Here is a 20,309-nt window from a genome sequence, read left to right as displayed (position 1 = left end):
TTATGTCCCTACTAGAATCCGAGCTCAAATGGCTCAAACCAACAAAATGTCCAAGCAAAGAATCATGTGCACCATGAGGCTGGGTTATAAGGGTAATTTATAAATAAAATACCCCATTATAACAATGGATTTTATCTTTATGTATTTATTATATATTACCCCCTCAGGCTGATTTTGGAAAAGGACATTAACCGTTGTTTGGTGTTTTTCCCTTATTTATCTAAAACAAATGACATGATAAATTACTTGTGTTTATGTGTGTAAGACTTGTGTTTCTGCCCCTGCCATTGCTGCAAGGGCACCGGAAGCGGGGGGGCCAGGGGGCCATTGGCCCCCCCACTTTTCAGCCCTGCCCCACATTTTAGCAGCAGCAGCTGCCGCGGAAAACTGTACAAATCCCGTTTCAATAATTCCCCTCAGCTCTAAAGTCGCATCTAAAACGCGATCTGATCTAGCTGTGTATATTTTGTTATTTTTGATTGTTATATTCAATCTCACTAGCTCCAGGCATGTTTGAATCTTGTAAAGGGAAGATGACAGCTCTCACTCGCCACTCTACTGTCCCTCAGCGCCGCTCCCCCTCCCTCCCGCTGAAATTATGAATGTAAGGTGTTTAGTAATCATAGGTAACACGGCAGGGTCCGTTACAGTTTGTTTTTATCTGATTTCAAATAAGCAAAGTCTTGGCTTTCAGAATATTAAACTTCTTTCGGCAAATTCAGATGATAAATAGGCCTGCAACTTTGAAGCTTGCAACGGAATAATTACAAGCGGAGAACGGAGTAATTTAACGTCACTGCAGGCATAACAGCCGGTGTTTCTCGTGAGTGTTTTCCCCGGGAAACAAACACAATACACACAAACGCAAAAATACACAAACAAACACGTATACACACGCGGTGCGGAACACTGTACAAATGCCGTTTCAATAATTCCCCTCTACTCTAAAGTCGCATCTGAAATGCGATGTGATCTACCTGTGTATATTTTGTCTTTTTTTATTGTTATATATATTCAATGTCATTCCACGCATTTTTTAAGCTTGCAAAGGGAAGACCACAGCTCGTCTCTCACTGGCCACTCTGCTCTTCCGCAGCGCCGCTCCCCCTCCCTACCGCTGAAATTATGAAGTAAAGGCATATAATCATAGATGACACGGCAGGGTTCATTACAGTTTCTTTTCATCTGATTTCAAAGAAACAAAGTCTTGGCTTTCAGAATATTAAACTTGTTTCGGCAAATTCAGATGATAAATACAGGTTTGAAGCTTGTAACGGCATAATTACAACTTCAAGCGGAGAACGGAGTAACTTAATGTCACAACAGGCATAACAACAGCCGGTGTTTCCCGTGAGTGCAGTAATCCAAACGAAAATATATTCCCTCCGTAGTATTTTGATCATTTGCTCCGCTAATAATCAATCAGATCGATGGATTCCAGAGAAGAGGAAACTTTAAAGGCCGTTTTCTCAAAATGATGACTCTGTAACAGTCATTAATGTGACATATTTTGCTTAATATTTGGAGTACAAAAACAATCCTGATATCATTAGAAAGCTAGGAATCAAAATGTGTCTTCGGGTCAATGCGACTGATTTCAATGGAGCAGGTCACTCATTAGCCTAGGTAAAATAAAGCAGGCACACATAACAGGAAAAATATGTACATTTTAACCCAATCAAATAGGGCATTGTCACACCATTCACCATTCAAATGTATCCATGTTGAACCGAAACAGGCTGGTTCCGACTGCATGGAGGTTTGTTGTCGGGACATTGAGGCGGGTAAAGCTGTACAGCTAACTGTCGAAAAAAAGGAGACCGCTAGTAGATTATTTGGGCAAAGAGAAGGTACAAAAACAGAGAGTGGTTAATTCTTTGCAAAACCACTAAACGATACCGATAAATTGCGATGTTAACAACCTCATGATAACCTCTTATTTTTTTTTAACTTAGGATCATACCTGTGTTTAGTCTAGAAAACATTTTATTATAAAGTTGTGTATATTTACAGACTGTTGCAAAAACTAAGAAGCTTATAAACATCAGGTTTAAAACTAAAAGACCTTTACAAAAAAGTAACACAATTAAAGATGTTTGGAGTTTTATTTGAGTTATTCATTTACATTTTTTGTCAAAGAGATGCTGATTTGAAATCGTTGTTACACACAGTTACGGCATTTCCTGTTTCTGCCGGAGAGAGGAGAGTTTGTCCCAAAGCTTGTCGCTGTATTTACTCCCTCCATCTGACAGGAGGGATCCTCATGTGTCACTCCACGGAGTTCACTCCGTCACGGAGGGGGAGTGTGTAGGGGTAGAGTGTAGGGCGTGGTTTGGGATTGGGCCATACACACACAATTTTTTTGGCCCCCCCACTTCTAAAATGAATACGGCGCCCCTGCATTGCTGCACAAGGTTGCAACATTGTAGATAAATTCAACCACTGACACCTGTCTGCTCTCACATTCTTCTATTCTGCAAATTTGGGATGGGACACAATAAATAAAGTTTCGCCAGTTTGTTTGTTTTATTGCACAGTCAAGACATAACAATAACGGCATCACGCCGCTCAAGTAGCTTTTGCGAACATCGCTCAAAACATTTGGAGTTGGGAACTGCTTTCTGTAGAAGCTGCTGCATCCCGTCCTCAGAGTAAATTGCCAGAAGCGCTGACACTTCCTCATCATTCCACCGCTCCGGTGTTGTAGTACGTGTGGTCATAAATGCCTTAAAGTACAAAAAAACTACTTGCTCAGGTGTGGATGTGGTTTTTTAGCGAGGAAAAAAAAGGCTGCCTAACAAAAAAAATCCAGAGTCTAACGGAGCGTGGTTTGCAATTCGCCCAGCCAATAGAAATAGAATAGAAATTGGCACTCTTTTATCACCAGGTTCGTACCACCTCTCTAGCAGGGACTGAAAATGGCCAAAAGAGTTCCCGGCACTGAGTAGTCACGGCGGTGTGAACGCGACATTATTGGTACTAACGGAACTAAAGAACCAAAGTACCATGGAAGGTCCTGCGGTGTGAATGCGGCTCATGGTCCACAGGGCATCTCTACGGGACAGGGCATCTGCATTCCCATGCTTGGCTCCGGCTCCTTGTTCCCTTGTGTTCAGCTTCCGGCTGATGTACGTGACGGGATGTTCCTCACCGTGAACCTCCTGGGATAGCACTGCTCCTATGCCCACCTCTGACGCATCCGTCTGCACAATCATCCCCCGGCTGAAGTCTGGGGTCACCAACACCGGCCGTGCACAGAGAGCCCTCTTCAGTCCCTCAAAGGCGTGTTCAGCCTCTCCTGTCCACTTGACCATTAGCGGCTGTGAGTCTCTGGTCAGGTCTGTAAGGGGAGAGGCTACTGTGGAGAAGTTTGGGATGAAACGGCAATAGTAGGACGTCAGACCAAAGAATGTTTTCACCAGTTTCTTTATTGAAGGCCGGGGCCAGTCCTGGATCGCCTGGACCTTCCTTTCTTGTGGTCTGACGTTGCCGCGCCCAATGGTGAAGCCCAGGTATTCAGCTTCCTCCAGTCCATGCTTGCATCTTCTTGGATTGGCTGTCAAACCCGCCATGCGGAGAGATTCCAGCACTGCTGCAAGCCTTATGAGATGGCTATCCCATGAGTCACTGTGGATAACAACGTCATCTAAATAGGCAGCTGCCTACTCACGATGTGGCCTCAGGACCTTGTCCATCAGTCTCTGGAACGTGGCTGGTGCTCCATGAAGCCCGAAGGGAAGTACAGTATACTGGTACAGCCCTATGGGGGTGGTGAAGGCCATCTTCTCTTTTGAGGTTGCTTCAAGCGAGACCTGCCAATACCCTTTCATCAAGTCCAGAGTGCTGATATACCTGGCTTCCAAAAGCCGATCAATTAGCTCATCTATCCTGGGCATAGGATACGCAGCAAACTTGGAGATTTCATTCAATTTTCTGAAATCATTACAGAACCTGTTGGTTTTGTCTGGCTTAGGAACCAGAACGACAGGGCTGGTCCACTCACTGTGAGATTCTTCAATCACACCCATAGCCAGCATTTTCTGCACTTCTTGCTCAATGGCCGCCCGTCTTGCCCCCGGCACCCGGTAGGGCCGCATCTTTACCTTTTGGCCCGGCTCTGTGTGGATTTGATGTTCCACCATCGTTGTGCGTCCAGGTCGTAGTGAGAACACATCCAAACTCTGCTGAACCGGTGCCGCAGGCGCTTGTATAGTGGGCAGTCTCGCCCCACCAAGACTGGGACTGGTAGGGAAGGAACCACCCCCACTTTCAGCTTACAGCTGCCTTTAACCGTGGTAAGGTGGATGAAGCATGTGGGGTATAATTTAGTGTCCCCATGGACACAGGAGGCGGGCACAGTCTCTTCGGATGGCAAATGGTTGAGGAGGTGGGGTTGAATGAGGGACACCACACTTCCTGAGTCCACTAGCGCCTCTGCATCTTTTCCATTTACTTTGACTGGTATCATTTGAGCCAGGGAGCTTCCCTTTACCCAGCAAGAGTCAAGAAGGTGGCAGTGCCTTGCACCAGATGAGTGGGCGATCGCCATTAGCTCATCCTTCCCTGGGCAGTCCCAGGAAATGTGTCCTGTCTCCCCACACTGGTAGCAACGCGGTTGGCCCTCTGGCAGGTAGGACTGTCGTCGCCTTACCTCTTCTGGTTCCCGTGGCGGTTCTTGTGACCGTCTAGTCCTTCATGCTTCCCCACTGACTTTCCGGCCCCACTCGGTGTATGTTCGTGTGGACTTAAGCAGGTCCGCTGTGGCCATGTGGCTCTCCACTAGGTTAACCACCTCATCCAGACTGGCTGGATTCTGCTGGCTTGTCATTTTCTTGATCTCATAGGGCAGAGACCGAATGTATTTGTCCATCATTATCCTCTCTAAAACACTTGACTTTTCAGGGTTGCATGTCAGCCAGGCTCTGGTTACCCGGGCTAGGTCATACATCTGGGCCCTGGCTGACAACTCTGGCTTGTATTTCCAGTCATCAAATCAAATCAAGTTTTATTTATATAGCACATTTATAAACAATTTTTTTTGGTCGAGCCAAAGTGCTGTACATATAATAAATATAGCCTACAGTAGAGACACTTTACAGCTAATACAATAAGCACAGATTGTTCAGAATATCAGTATGAGAAAAAAAGACACCCTCTATCCTTAGACCCTCACATCGTACAAGGAAAAACTTCAGGGAGAGCAACAGAGGAGGGATCCCTCTCCCAGGACGGACAGACGTGCAATAGATGCTGTGTGTAAATCGAAGAGATAATACATTTTAGAGCATAGGTAGTCCAAATGTTAGGAAATGCATGTGTCTGTAATGAGAAGATGAATCTGCGAAGTCATGGACGAAGTCTTGGAACCGCTGGGCTCTTGTTGCTAAGCTGTAGCCATACCTCGCCAGGATTTCCCTCTTCAAGACGACGTAATCCTTTGCTTGGTCAGGAGGGAGGTCGAAGTAAGCTTGCTGTGCCGGGCCCAGGAGGAACGGTCCAACCAGATCCGCCCACAAGTCCCTTGGCCAGCCCTCTCTTTCAGCTGTGTGCTCAAAGGCTGTTAAGTAGGCCTCAATCTCATCACTCTCTGTCATTTTGGGGATGAATTGACCTGAGTTAGGCTGCACGGTTGCACCCCTCTGGATAAGAGAGGCTGCTGTTAGGCATTTTTGGACCTCCACATGGAGAAGCGCATTCTGTTTCCGCTGCTCCTGTATCTTCTCCCGTTGCAGAGTCTGCTGCTCAGTAGAAATGCGCACCAACTCTCTTAGTACATCCTCCATCTTAAAAATGCAAAAAATGTTCATTTTTTTTGCAACTTTTTGACTGCAACACCACCACTGGAGTCCTTATGCCCGCACTCTCCACCAGTGTAACATGACTGGGCAGATAAAGAGGAAAGTGGTAGTGCAGCAATCACGACAGAGGCAGAGTTCAAATCCAAAAAAAGGCTTTATTGCTATCAAACTCAAAAATACCTTCCATTAAACAAAGGCTAACGTAGCCGGGCCGCTAACCGACTTACCAGCTTACCAAAACGTTTCCTTACACTGGGAGCCTCCTGCTCCCTCCATGTGCCACCAACAACTGAGCAACACTGTGTGCTTTGTCTCCCTTGAGGGAGTGATTAGCACCAGGTGTGAGGTCTCCACCCCTGCTCCCAATACTGCTAATTGGAAGAGGGTGGAGCCACCTGTTGGGAATGTAGGTGCCTCCAACTACCCTGCCTCTCAGCCCCTTACAGTGTGTTAAAGGTATTTTTAAAAATAGACACTTTATTTCTTTTGAACAGTTAAAGAAGGATTTTAATATCCCACAGTCATGTTTCTTCAGATATTTGCAGATACGTAGTTATGTCAGGACCCACTTCTCTCTAGCAGCCCCACAGAGTACCTGGATTGATGACTGTTTAAATATGGATCCTTGTGACAGGGGTCTGGTGTCTGTATTATATGAAAATATTCAGAGGGTCGCCGCTCCGTCGCTTAATCACTTAATGAGGCAATGGGAGGAAGAGCTGGGAATAACTATATCAGATACTATTTGGCAGACAGCAATTACATGTGTCCACTCATCCTCAATGTGCATTAGACATGGGCTGCTACAATTTAAGGTTTTGCATATGTTACATCTATCTGCAAGTAAACTGTCCACATTTGACCCAGGTTTAGACCCAACCTGCATCAGGTGCAGTCGGGACCCGGCCAGCCTATGTCACATGTTTTGGCTCTGTCCAAAATTGGCCCCTTTTTGGACTGGTATATTTAAGGAGACAGGAGACACGAATAACAACTGATCAGGCTGAGGCTGTGGCATTCTCTACCCTACTTGCTAGACGTCTGATACTCAAGTTGAAACCCCAATGCAGTCAGCATGTCGTTGTGTCCCTGGGCAAGACACTTCACCCCAAATTGCTCCTGTGGGAATTAGCCACAGTATTGAGTATGTAAGTCGCTTTGGATAAAAGCGTCCAACAAGTGACATGTAATGTTATGTAATAAGCGCTGGGTAGAGGAAGCAATGTCCCATCTTAAACTTGAGCAGTTAAAGCACACTACCCGGGGCTCTATCGCAAAGTACTATAAGCGCATTTTCTCATCCGCCTCACGGAGCGTGGAAAGTGAGGGGCAGGGCTGCCTCTCTTCCGTCGGTGTGGAGAGGAGGTTTACCTGTGCACCTGTGCACCTGTGCTGTGCTGCTGTGGGGAGATTTTTTCCCCAGGAAATCGCGTAGAGACGGAGCGGCTGCACGTTGTTGCTCGGGCTGGGGCCTCCTTTTCAACCTGTCCAGTTGTGCTGTGGCGGGGACCTGCTTCCACTTGTCGTGTGCTGCTGTCCTGGTGAGATTTTGCCCCGGGGACGGGGACGTAACGGAGAGCGGCTTCGCGTTCGGGCTGTGGCCTGCTTTACACCTGCTGTAGCGGAGGCCTGTATCCACCTGCTCCACCTGTCGTGCTCTACGGTGCCAAGGAGGTTTTACCACGGGGAAATCGCGGAGAGACCGGAGCACCTCTACGTTTCAGGCTGGACCTGCTTCGCCTATCCTGTACTGCTGTGCTGAGGAGGATCTTCACCGGGGACATCGCGGAGAGACCGGAGCGCCTCTACGCCTCGAGCCGGGCCTGCTTCGCCTATCCCGCTGTGCTGAGGAGGTTCTGCACCGGGGATATCGCGGAGAGACCGGAACGCCTCCACGTTTCGGGCCTGCTTGCGCGTCTCCGGATGCTGTGATGGTCCGGGAAAATGGCCCCTATCGTGATTCTGCTATGCCTGTTAGCTTTTTTGGACAATGAGAAGTTCTCTCGTCATCCTGAGAAGTCGACTGGATTCAGGTCTGTTCTACCGCCCGCAGGGGACATCCCCTGTAAAGGTTAGGATGTGTTACACAAACAATTACTGGTTGCCTTGTCACAGACATTCAGTTCGACAAATGTTTGTCTTTCTCACTTGCCTGCTATGATGGTTCTTCAGGACTGCTTCCTGAGCTCTAATCTCACTTTCGCGGAGTTTACTGGTGACTTTAAAACAGATGACAATGTATGTGTGTCGGTTAAGAGGAAAAGGTGCTTGTTTTTTTTGCTATTATTACTATCAGGGAATGTACAACTAAACCATGGACCGCCCAGTAGCAGTAGTAGTCAGATAGCTACTCCTGCTGATTTTAATTCTAGATCTGGGTTGGGATTCATTCACTTAAATGTGCGCAGTCTGTTACATAAGTTAGATTTTGTCCGCATTTGGGCGAGCTCGACTGATGCTGATGTCATTGTCTTATCAGAAACGTGGCTAGATAAATCTATTTTGGCCTCTGACATCTAGTTAAGTGGTTATGGTGTATATCGTACCGACCATCCTAAAGAAGGTGGTGGCATTGCCATTTATGTGAAAAATAAGTTTTGTGTAACCAAGATGGTTTCCAAATCTATTAGTAAACAACTAGACTTGTTAGCTTTAAATATCGAAGTAGCAAAGGGTCAACAGGTCATGGTGGTGGGCTGCTACAGACCCCCCTCAGCTGTCAAGGACTCTTTATCTTCTTTGGCAAAACTTTTATCTCAACTTGACTACAAGGAAATAGTGCTACTTGGTGATTTTAATTGGGACTGGTTAACTTCTGTGTCAGAGGATTTTAAAAACCTTTGTATCTCTCTGAATGTTACTCTGATTATAGACAGTCCTACTCACCCTAACACCCACAAGTCCCCTAATAAATCCTCCCTAATTGATCTCATTTTAACTAATGTTCCCCATAAATACTCATCTGTGGGAGTATTTGCAAATGATCTGAGTGACCACTGTGCTGTAGCCACAATTAGGGACACAAAAGTCCTAAAGGGTAAACTTCCATTATCAGTAAGAGAGACAAAAAACATTTTGTGGAGCAGGGTTTTGTTCATGATCTGTTTTATTTTGATTGGGGTCAAATCGATCTGTGTGCTGATGTAGAAACTGCATGGTCTTATTTTTATCTTGGTTTTATGGAGATCATAGATAGGCATGCACCCCTGCGTACATTTAGAGTGAAGGGACGAGATAATCCTTGGTTTTCTGCTGAACTGTCCAGTCTCTTACATGAGAGAAACAAGGCCTGGGCAAAGGCTAGGAAATCAGGCTCAGAGGTAGAATGGCTGCGTTTTAGGCAGCTAAGAAATAGCTTCACTTCACATATCAAAAGTGCTAAATAAAAGTACTATCTGTCAGTAACCACAAAGAATCTGAATAATCCTGGAAAATGTTGGAAAGCCATAAAATTGATATCCACCGGTGATATCCGTAATGAGCTACTTCCGTGCCTTACCACAGCATCTGGCTCTATATCGGACAGGGCCACTATGTTAAATTGTTTTAATGAGCATTTTGTGTCCTGTGGCTCTGTTTGATTCTGTCACTAACTCTGCTTCTGTGAAAACCACAGTCTGTGACTCTGAAAAACGTGTTTTGGTAAACCCTTTTAGTTTTACTCCTTTTACTGTTGATGTTGTTCGTGAAGCTTTAACCAAGTTAGATCCTAAGAAACCAGCTGGCCCGGACGACGTAGAACCTTTCTTTTTAAAGATAGCTGCAGATGTTATTGCTCCACCTCTTACTACTCTTTTTAACCTCTCACTCAACACAATTCCAAACTTGTGGAAGTCAGCGTATGTCCTGCCTCTACTAAAAGGTGGGGAGGCCACTTTATTAAATAATTATAGGCCCATCTCTAAATGATCAGTTCTGGCTAAGGTTCTTGAACGCCTAGTGAGTGAACAGGTAAAGGTGTTTTTAAGTACAAATGACATCCTTTATAAACATCAGTCAGGCTTCAGAAAGCAACATAGCACCATCACTGCCACAATGAAAGTGGTGAATGACATTACGAATATTTTAGATAATAAGCAGAGTTGTGCAGCTCTATTTATTGACCTGTCCAAAGCGTTTGATACCGTCGATCATCGCATCTTAAAGCAGAGGCTAGCCAGTATTGGCATATCAGATGACTCGATGAGCATAATAAACTGTTGAGATGATGACCTTACGTGTGTAAATATTATTTTTTTCTGTTTTAAGTCCTCAGAAAGTCAAATAAGACGGTGTGTAAAACTTCACTACCCAGCCAAAAAAAAGTAACCACTTTGATTTAACTAGGCCAGTAGGTAAGGACTTTCCACTGGAAAATAACTTACTACAGCGATGTTTATGTTTGAGCTGAATACACGTTTTTTAACCCTAACTGATGCAGTTAGTCATTTCTTTAATGTTTGTTCTTTCTGATGTAAAGTCAAGGTTGTAACTGTTTGCAATGAAGTTGTGCGGCGCTGAACTGTTCTTTTGATTATTTTGATATATGATAGTAATTACTTGTCTTTCAAATTTGAAGGAGGGTGAGCAAGCATCTTGTGGAACATTCATCATTAACTCCTCCAAAAAATATAGTTTTTTTAATAATACCACTGAATATGTGAATCATAACAGTGATTGACAGCTAATATCATATTAATTTAGACAAAGATCGACGAGACAGTTCATTAATATACTTATTGCAGCAGTCTGCATAGGTTTGGTACCCCTGCTGGTCTAAGAGTGAGACAAACTAATTCGGTTATTGTTCAGTTAAAATTCATTAAAACCCTCTATGGTACGCACTATGATGCCATTTGTGAACAAAATGTTTGGAGTGTTTTTTTGTCATATAATAGACCAAATAAACATAATCTAAAGACATTTCAAATAAATAATTATTTGGGAGTACTGTTTGGGGTCTGTTGCCTTGAGGCAACACTACCATAATGGTAAGTTATGAAAAAATGAGAGTTATTGTTTCAAATTTGAACAAAATGTATTTAAAAACACATGGAAAATACCAAATAGCCTCAACAGGTTAAATTGCATGCCAATTTAAATGTGAAAATCGCTATTTTTTGTATTTTAACAAGATTACATGTCTGAATGTTGCCCGCACGCAACATTGTACTATTGTGAAACAACCTTTAGGAATAAATACACAAAGAGCCTAGGCATCTTTCATCAAACTTTATTGAGCCATTTGACAAAATAGACTCACTATTGTGGAAGTTCATGAGGCAGTTATTGTCAGCAGTGAAGCACAGGTACGTGACACACTTTGATCACTGCACTTTCACCCTTACAGCCAGGGTATTTGCACCGGCCCTTTTTCTCCATCCACACAGGCCAATGGTCAGTGTGGTCATGATGCACATGTGTTGATGGCACTGATGAGGAAGAACCTCTGCGCTTCTTCTCAGCCAGGTCTCTGTCAACATTATGATATGGTCTCCCCCTCATCTTCAAAACTTTCCTCTCGTTGCAAAGGCAACTTGCAACTTCAGCTTTGAATTTAAGCAGGCTGTACACTTCTTTCTTGGGGATGCCACAGTCCTTGCAGTCCCTGGGATACAAGAGCCATGCATTCACTCGAGTGAAATCCATCATGTGCAACACGATCTTGTGATGCCACTTCCTTGACCTGATCTTTGTTCTGTAGAGAGCAATCAGCGAGTCTAGAAGATCCACTCCTCCCATACCTTTATTGTGTGCATGCACGACACTTGGGCAGGTAACCTGCAATGTTTCTTTCTTTTTCTTATCCCATCTTTGCACAGATCGTTGGTTTGGCTTTAAAATCAAATGTATCTTGGTTAAATTATAGAGATCTATGATGAATGGTATGCTTTTGAACAGTTTATACCTAAACACACAATACCACAATATCATGGTGAATCCATAATGGTACGGTGTTGCCTCAAGGCAACATTTACAATTGACCATAATGGTACGATGTTGCCTCCAGGCAACTTTTGCATTTTAACAAGTTTCCATTACCTAATTAGCAAATTTTGTATATTGAACTATTAAAAATTAAGGTTTACTCACCTATTATTGTGAATACATTTTTTTCCAGACAAGAAATGCGCAGGAAATTACGTTTTTAGACATATTTCTTGGAGAGAAATGGCTGAGCTGATCCTTGTGGGAAAGGCAGCAAACAGGGTCTTCAAATTGGCCGCCAGAGAGTCATGGGACAAATTCAAACACTACTATTGGTTCCTTATGGTCCTGCCTCTTTTTTAAAGTATTGTATCATAATTTGAGATGTATTGTGTGAATGCAAAAGGCAAAAAATGGGTATGTTGCCTGGAGGCAACATCATACCATAGAGCAGCGGTTTTCAAAGTGTGAGGCGCGCCTCCCCTGGGGGGCGCCAGAGAGCTTCAGGGGAGGCGCAGCGTGAGACACAAAAGAACGAGAAAAAGACGAGTAAAGTGACACTTGCCCACTTGTGGCTGTCTGTGGAGTCCGAGTTCCCCCACCTCGCCAAAAAAGCTGTAAAAGTGCTCATTCCCTTCACCTCCACCTACCTGTGTGAGTGCAGGTTTTCCGCATTGACTTTGATCAAAAGCAAGTACCGGTAAAGGCTGCAGCCAGAGTATGATCTGCGTGTATTCCTCTGTGCATCAAAGACGCAGACTCATTGTTCCCACTAAAGTAGGGGTGAGTGTAATAAGGAGGCAAAGTTGACGTTCAGTGTGTTGCCGGGAGCATATAAGGATTTATCCACCATGTTGAAAATGTAAAAAAATATATGTCTTGAGAACACGGCGTGCGGAAATATACGGGTCGTGCTGCAGCTAGATGTGCCTGTCCTCTGTAAGAAGGTGTCGGCGACTGAAATGCGAGGAAGAACGGCTGTCCGCAGGCTGTTCCAACTTTAACAACTGTATTAACTTCCAGGGTAGTGAATTGAACATGCAATTGTAATTGGGTGTGTGGTATATTTTCATGCACGCACACGCATGTTCCACAACACACAAACTGAACCACACTCAATTTTCCGATCGCTACCAGTGTCCTTGCGATCTTGTTATAATAGAGAACCGCAGTGACGCGTCGTAAAACCCGGAAGTAAGTTAGCATTTTTAGCACTTCCGGTTCCTTCCTCAAAAAGCAATGCATTTTTTCCATAGGGTTTTGGAAAATAGCTCGAAATAAGGTCTGTGGTTGACACAAATTTAAGAGATAAATCAGGTTTTGTTCTACGACATTAAATACATCAGCAGTGACCCCACTGGGGATTTTTGAAGAGTTTACGTGTCTGAAAAACGATGGTTGTTACCGAATGGCTGAATAGGACTACAGAAATTGTCGAGGCCGTTGTACGTCATTACGCCTAACACGTAAACACTCCCGCTAAGTTTGTTTTCCCCTGTGTTCTGATTGAAAGCAAGTACCTGCCTATCTTTAGTATCTGTATATCTATATCTGACCATTAGAATCTGTATTTTTGAAATTGTCGTTTTTAACACCGTAGTTTTACAAATTATAGAATAATTAATTACCAGTGTTTTCCAATTTTACTCGGCGTTTCGTTAGCTAACGTTAGCTAAAGCTAGCGCTACTAGTTAGCTACGCAATGGTTTGTTGCTTTGCTCCGGGTTGCAGCCACAGGTCTTCGCATGAAACGTGCTCGTTCTATCGTTTCCCGGCCAATGTTTTCCAAAGGGGAGTCTGGATTCGTGTCATGAGGTAAGCTGACGTTACATTTTTGTCCATGTCACGGTGAAATGTAAATAATGGGTAGTGACTGTATCGCCGTTTTAGAGATGGCGCTGCTGAAAAGACCGCAACATAAGTAAAGATAATGAATACATCCTATTAAAACCTGTGTGGCTTATATGATAAGTCTAATTAGTACAAGCAGCATAACGTTTCACCATGTAACTAAAGATTGTAGTCAGGGAAATTAGTTTGACATATTGAACTAATAACAAATCACCTCTGGCTGGCAGAGAACTCTCTGCTCCATAGCTTCTCTTGGACGTAAAATCACATGTACATTTTACATTTATATTCAATTTAATATCCCATCCCTCACATACTTTTGTATATATAATAACTTATATATATTTTTTCTTGTTATGCTGCTGCAACACAAACATTTCCCAAATTGGGATCAATACAGTAATATCTTATCTTAATTAATTAAGAAATATAACTATTATAATTAGTGTAGCAGCTGACACCTATTTTCAATATGGATTAATCTACCATTTATTTCTTTAGTTCAATTGTCATCTATAAAAATGTCAAAATAGTGAAAATTTTCGCGAGACTTATCAAAGTGCGAGGTTATATCTTTAGATGTTTTGTTTTAGCCTATGCACTGTATGTCTTAATGCTCTTACAGTATATGTGACGGTGTGACTTCCATGAAACTAATATTTTATATCTTCCCAACAGACGAGCTGACAGGAAACCTAACACTCTAACAACCACAACATTGCAAAGGCGAGTAAATGTAAATTAAAAACAATTCACAATTTTTTTATTTCTTCTTCCTTGCAGTAAGGTGAAGCTGACCTTGCACTTGGTGCCAGTAAGGATGTTCCTCACGCAGGCTGAATGTTTCTCCTTCCTTACTGACACAGAAGCCCTTGATTTGCAATGCTTCACTAATTGTCATTTCCCTGGCTCCGTAGGGACACTTTACCTCCAGCACAGCGGAAGACCCTACCAGACCATCTGGAGATGCCCCCAACAATCCTGATAGGGAGAGCCACAAATCTGACTCATGGACCTGCATCTGGGTTGCAGTGGTGAATGCCCTGACGCCCTCACATTCATTCATAGTCCCCCACTGTACAGACAAAATACCATCAAGGGCCTGTTGTTGCCCTAGCACCCTGGCAATAAAGGAAGCAGTCACACGCTTTGACCTCAGGACAGCTCCAAAGTTGCTGGCAGTCAACCTTCCTTTCCTGAACAAATGCCAGTTTGGGTTGGTTCGCTGACCAGTGGTAGCCACCTGAATTGCCCTCTGTTGCTCTTCAGACAATGCCATGCTTGCCACAATTGCCTCAGGTCCCTGATGCCCAACAGATTTGATAATTTCAGGAACAGTAAGTGTTTCCAAGCTGTAGTGTTCCTCTTCTGGCTCGGGGGAGAGAAGCCAAGAAATTCCTGAAAACCTGCCCCCGAGTCTGTCCCTCAGCCAGTCACGATCTTCGGAGGTGGCCTCTCTTGTCAGCGGGTTAAATTAGTTATTGGTTTCAACAGTCACATTAAAACAGTTACTAAATCAGCTTACTATCACCTAAAGAACATATCTAGGATTAAAAGACTAATGTCACAGCAGGATTTGGAAAAACGTGTCCATGCTTTTATCTTCAGTAGACTGGACTACTGCAATGGTGTCTTCACAGGTCTCACTAAAAAATCTATTAGAAAGCTGCAGCTGATTCAGAATACCACTGCTCGAGTCCTTACCAACACTAAGAAAGTGGATCACATCGCTCCAGTTCTGAAGTCTTTACACTGGCTTCCTGTGTGTCAAAGAATAGATTTCAAAATACTGCTTCTGTTTATAAAGCACTGAATGGTTTAGGACCAAAATGCATTTCTGACCTCCTGCTAAATGATGAACCATCCAGATCTCTCAGGTCTTCAGGGACTGGTCAGCTTTCTGTCCCCAGAGTCAGAAATAAACATGGTAAAGCAGCGTACAGTTATTATGCTCCAAATATCTGGAACAAACTCCCAGAAACCTGCAGGTCCGCTGCAACTCTTACTACTTTTAAATCCAGGCTGAAGAATTTTCTTTTTGTCGCTGCTTTTAATTGAACTATTCATATCTTAGACTGCACTGTAACTTTTATCCATGTATTTTTTCTTTTAATGTTTATTTTATTAGCTTTTCTTTTTAATGACTGATTTTAAATGCCATTTTCTTAATGTCTTTCATTTTTGTAAAGCACTTTGAATTGTCTTGTGTTGAAAAGTGCTATATAAATAAACTTGCCTTGCCTTGCCTAATAAAGATTTCATGTGACACATACAATTGATTTGTTGATGGGAATTAATGTGAATAAATTAACTCTAGGTTAACGGTACTCTTGCTATCACTACTAACCGACACTATAAACCTTGTCCCTCATGCTAGCCCTGACAACACCGGTAAGCACACCTTCATCTAGGCTGCACTGTTACGTGTCCTGACTTGTAGTGGTTCTCTCCTATCTACACTCTTCTTGTCATCTTTGTAAAACGATATCAGACTGGTAATTGACACAGCCATGACTGCTAGTTAAATTCAGCGAGGCTAAAATGAAAAGCTTTGTTAAAATATGCAAGCACGTGAAAGTCAAATTCAGCTTTATTGTCAAAAATTCTACATGTGTTATACATCCAGAAATCTCGAAATGTCGTTTCCCAGTGTGACATGTATACATAAAACAAAACAAAAAGGGTCTAGATAAACGTGGTATACATTAAACAAAAAGGGCCTAGATAACCGGGGTATACAGTTTAAAATGTTAATATATTTAAAGTGTTCAAAGTGCAGTTTCAGTGCAAGTCAGTTGAAACGATCTTAAGTTGGCGTGACGTTGAAGTCGTGCGACCCTGCTGCTGTACTGGCTTGTAGTTCGTTTATAGCATAACGTTAGCATTTCGCTTTTGGCGACTAGATTTATGATTCAAAAATTATAAAAGTAGGGTTGACATGTGGAGATTATCCGGCTGAACAAAACGTGATCCCTCTCTTAAATGTGTGTCAACCACAGACCTTATTTCGAGCTATTTTCCAAAGTCCTATGGAGAATTTGCATTGGTTTTTCGCGAAGGAACCGGAAGAAGTTTACTTCCGGGTTTTACGACGCGTCACTGCGGTTCTCTATAACAAGTGCACGTTACTGATGCAATATGGTTGAGACCATTCAGGCTTATTCTAGAGGGGTGCAAGGAATAGTCCAAGTAGTGGGGGAGTTTTATACAATATGTTTAAAACATAAAAATAAAAAGGTATAAAAAAGTTAATGTTTAATGTTTTAAGGAGGTGACGTTACTCAGCCAATCAAATCGGTGCAGTCAGCACGATAGATTCAAACACACACACACAGAGACGAGACAAGAGGAGAGAAACAGTCGGAGTAATTTCAAATGGCGGAAGGTAGACAGCGAAAACAGAGCATTTAATTACATTTTCTCTTACTGGACCTCTTTGAAATGCAATTGAATACCCCTGCATTATAGCAACAACAACAATAATAATAATAATAATAATAATAATAACAGCAATAATAATTGGGAGGGGGGGCGCGGCTGTTCTTATGTTCTCTGAGGGGAGGCTCACCTACCCACACTTTGAAAACCCCTGCCATAGAGGGTTAAATTAATTCTGCCACAGTATTTATATTTAAGGCTTTACTGATGTGCCACAATAATGTCACCAAATGTTATTCAGTTAAAATAAATATTGTGGCTTTCCAAGTTAACATTACAGTAATTGATATGACTGCGATTAAATCAGCATATACTTCTGCCAGGGGATGCCACCCCTGAAATTCTCTTGCCACCCTCATGCCACCCCATACATATTTGTCTAGATCCGCCCCTGCTCAACCTATACAAGTAACCACGTAAGCCATGCTACTGATGCTGGACAGTTTTTCAGTGGGTGCACAATAAACGGCAACATACAAATTAAAGGTTTGAGAAACCGGCTCGAGTGCGCTAGAATTTGAAAATACACAACCGGAAAAAATCTGCCACTTCCTTACAGAGCCCCTCCTCCAACGCACACGAACGCGCACATGACCAATGAGGGCACGAGATAAGTTTGTACACAGATGGAAGGCTGACAGGCAGGTAGGCCATCCAGTTATTTTAGCCGGGCCGGCTAAAATGATTGGTCGTGCTTTTTACAGTACTAGGGCTTCCACAGATGACATTTTTTTATGGATTTTGTGTCAAAGCACTTAAGATATTCATTAGGCGCGTTCACACCGCAGTACTTTTCCCACTTTAGTTCTGATATAGTTCCGAAATGTCGTGTTCACACCAAAAAGAGCCGGAACTAAAATTAGTTCATCAAAACCTCTTCGCCTTTTCCGTCCCTGCTAGAGAGCAGGGACTTTCGTGGGAGATAAAGGTTCCTATGTCTGATTGGCTGGGCGGAATGCAAACCACGCCCCGTAAAACTCCCAAAAGGTTTTGTGAAGCCGCCATTTTATTATCCTCGCATTAGCATTATTAGCATTAGCATTAGCCCAGCGCAGAAACACAGAGACACTAACTTATTGCAACACAAAAGAAAACATGGGAGCGGTGGAGTGATGAGGAGGTGTCGGCGTTCTGGCGATTTACTCGGAAGGCTTCAGTAGAAGCTGCTGGGAGTCCCAGCAGCTTCGACTGAAGCCAGTCCCTAACTCGGGGACTTCCGGAAGGGGACTTCGGGTGGCAGTATACGGCGTGAAGTTGTTTGCGGTCTGCCAGTAAACCCAAAGCAGAAGAAGAAGAAGTGACGTCAGCGGCTTCATTTGCCTAATCCTTCCCCCAGGAACTGATTCCGGTGTGAACGTGATCTGTACTTAGTTCATGAGAACTGAAGAGTTCTCATGAACTAAGTTCTCATGAACCTTTGTGGGAAAAGTACTGCGGTGTGAAAGTGCCTATTGCTATCGGGATGTTAAGAGCATTCCATGGAATATAACAAAAAGTGTTTCTCGAGCCGGTTTCTCAAACTTACCTACCCCACTTTTAATGTAAATAAATTGCCAAATAATAGGTCAACGCTCTCTGTCTAATATGTTCGCTAGCTGTTAGTGTTTTTGCATAGCAACCACCTCGCACTATGTTTCATGCAGAAGGCAACGGAGGGACTATTTTATTTTGAACATCATTATTTACTAATAAAAACTATTTAGATTGGAGTGTGTATTTTTCTTTCATATTGCCACACTTGGTAACCGTTTTCGCGTCGGGCCGAACCACGCCCCTTAGCTGTGATATAATGAGCATATACCACGGCCTGTCGTGATCTATTGCTTAAATATATGTTAGCCTACTTATTGTATTTGCCCCTTTACATACACTGTCCCTTTGCTGTAACATTATACACTCTGGCCACTTTATTAGGTACATCTGTTCAACTGCTTGTTAAAGCAAATATTTAGTCAGCCAATCACGTGGCAGCAACTCAAAGCATTTAGGCATGTAGACATAGTGAAGAGGACCTGGTGAAGTTCAAACAGAACATCAGAACGGGGAAGAAAGGTGATTCAAGTGACTTTGAACTTTTATTATGATGGCCTGGGAGCACACAGCTCAATTGCACATTTGAGCCACAGTTTAGAGCATATAAGTCCAAATATTTATATATTATAACAATAAGCATTCATTTTCTTTTACATTCAGTTTTACCTTTTTCTATTTCTTACAGTTATTCCTATATTTTTATTGCACTTTTGTGTTGATTGCACTTTTGTTATGATTGGATGTTTTTTTTTTCCTTAAGAATATTGCAAGTTGCATTGTTGGAGGAGCATCTATTATCTATTGTGCATGTCATGTTACAATCAGGATTACAACATCAGGAAAAAAGCTAACTAATTCCCTACAGTTACATAAAAAAATAGGTAATCAGATTACTGTTACATTTGTAAAAATTGCAGATACCGTGTTAGTAAAAATTAAAAAAGAGCATATCGTGTTTGTTGTAAAGGATCAGATGTTATCTCTTCTCTGTGAGCTGTTCTGTTCTGTAGGATAATACTTTAAGTGGGAATCTATACTTCTACTGCCTGAATCTGCTTTATGGTTTTCACTTTCTTTGTTCTCTTTTTAATTCAGCAGGTGAACCTATATGTTCATCAAATAGTGTGTGTGTGCTTAACTGTGTGTTAAACTAAAACGCAGCATTTTCTGTCAGCTCAGGTTTCATTTCTGCTTTTTTAAACTGTAGTATGTGCTCATGTGTTTCAGTGTTGGTGTATAGACTCCTGCCTGAATCTGCTGAGTGAAAGGCAGCTTTTACTATCACTAAAATCATTTTTGATACAAAATATCTTGTTTTCTTAGGTCACATTATTGGCATGGCATTTGATATTGAGGAAATCAAAAAGTATCAGAAAGTAATCAGGTTACATAACTTTATTACATGAAGCTAGTAATTGTAACGGAATACATGTAAAATTCAAAGTAACCCTCCACACCCAGGTGCCTTTGGATTCTGAATCTTTTGCACACTAATAAAGGCTGTTTGAAACACTTAGGTTCCCATGGTGCTCTGTCTATAATTAACCCATCACACATTATGCAACAAAGTGCCTTGTTATATAACGGAAATATATTTATAGACTTTTATGTCATATAATAATTCTGTAATGAATTTTGGAAAATGATTCTCTCAGATTATTTGTGAATAATAAATGTTTGCGAGTTGTATAGCTATAGTTTCGTAAAGAGGTGGCCTAGATTTTTCACGGCTACTTTCTAATGTTTGGCACACTTACACGTAGAGACATTGGGGGGAAATTA

The 20,309-nt window shown here is 42.6% G+C and overlaps 1 protein-coding gene across 1 annotated transcript in view; it reads right to left on the bottom strand.

Annotated features, from left to right (window-relative positions):
• Positions 1-20,309, bottom strand: part of syt14a (synaptotagmin XIVa) — a 182,403-nt gene that overhangs the window by 74,741 nt on the left and 87,353 nt on the right. The gene's annotated exons all lie outside the window — the stretch shown is intronic.

This window comes from Notothenia rossii (genome assembly GCF_949606895.1).
Source record: "Notothenia rossii genome assembly, chromosome: 7".
Taxonomy (NCBI): domain Eukaryota; kingdom Metazoa; phylum Chordata; class Actinopteri; order Perciformes; family Nototheniidae; genus Notothenia; species Notothenia rossii.
The sequence above is the reverse complement of the archived record's forward strand: the minus strand, read 5'-3'. Positions and strand labels throughout refer to the sequence as shown.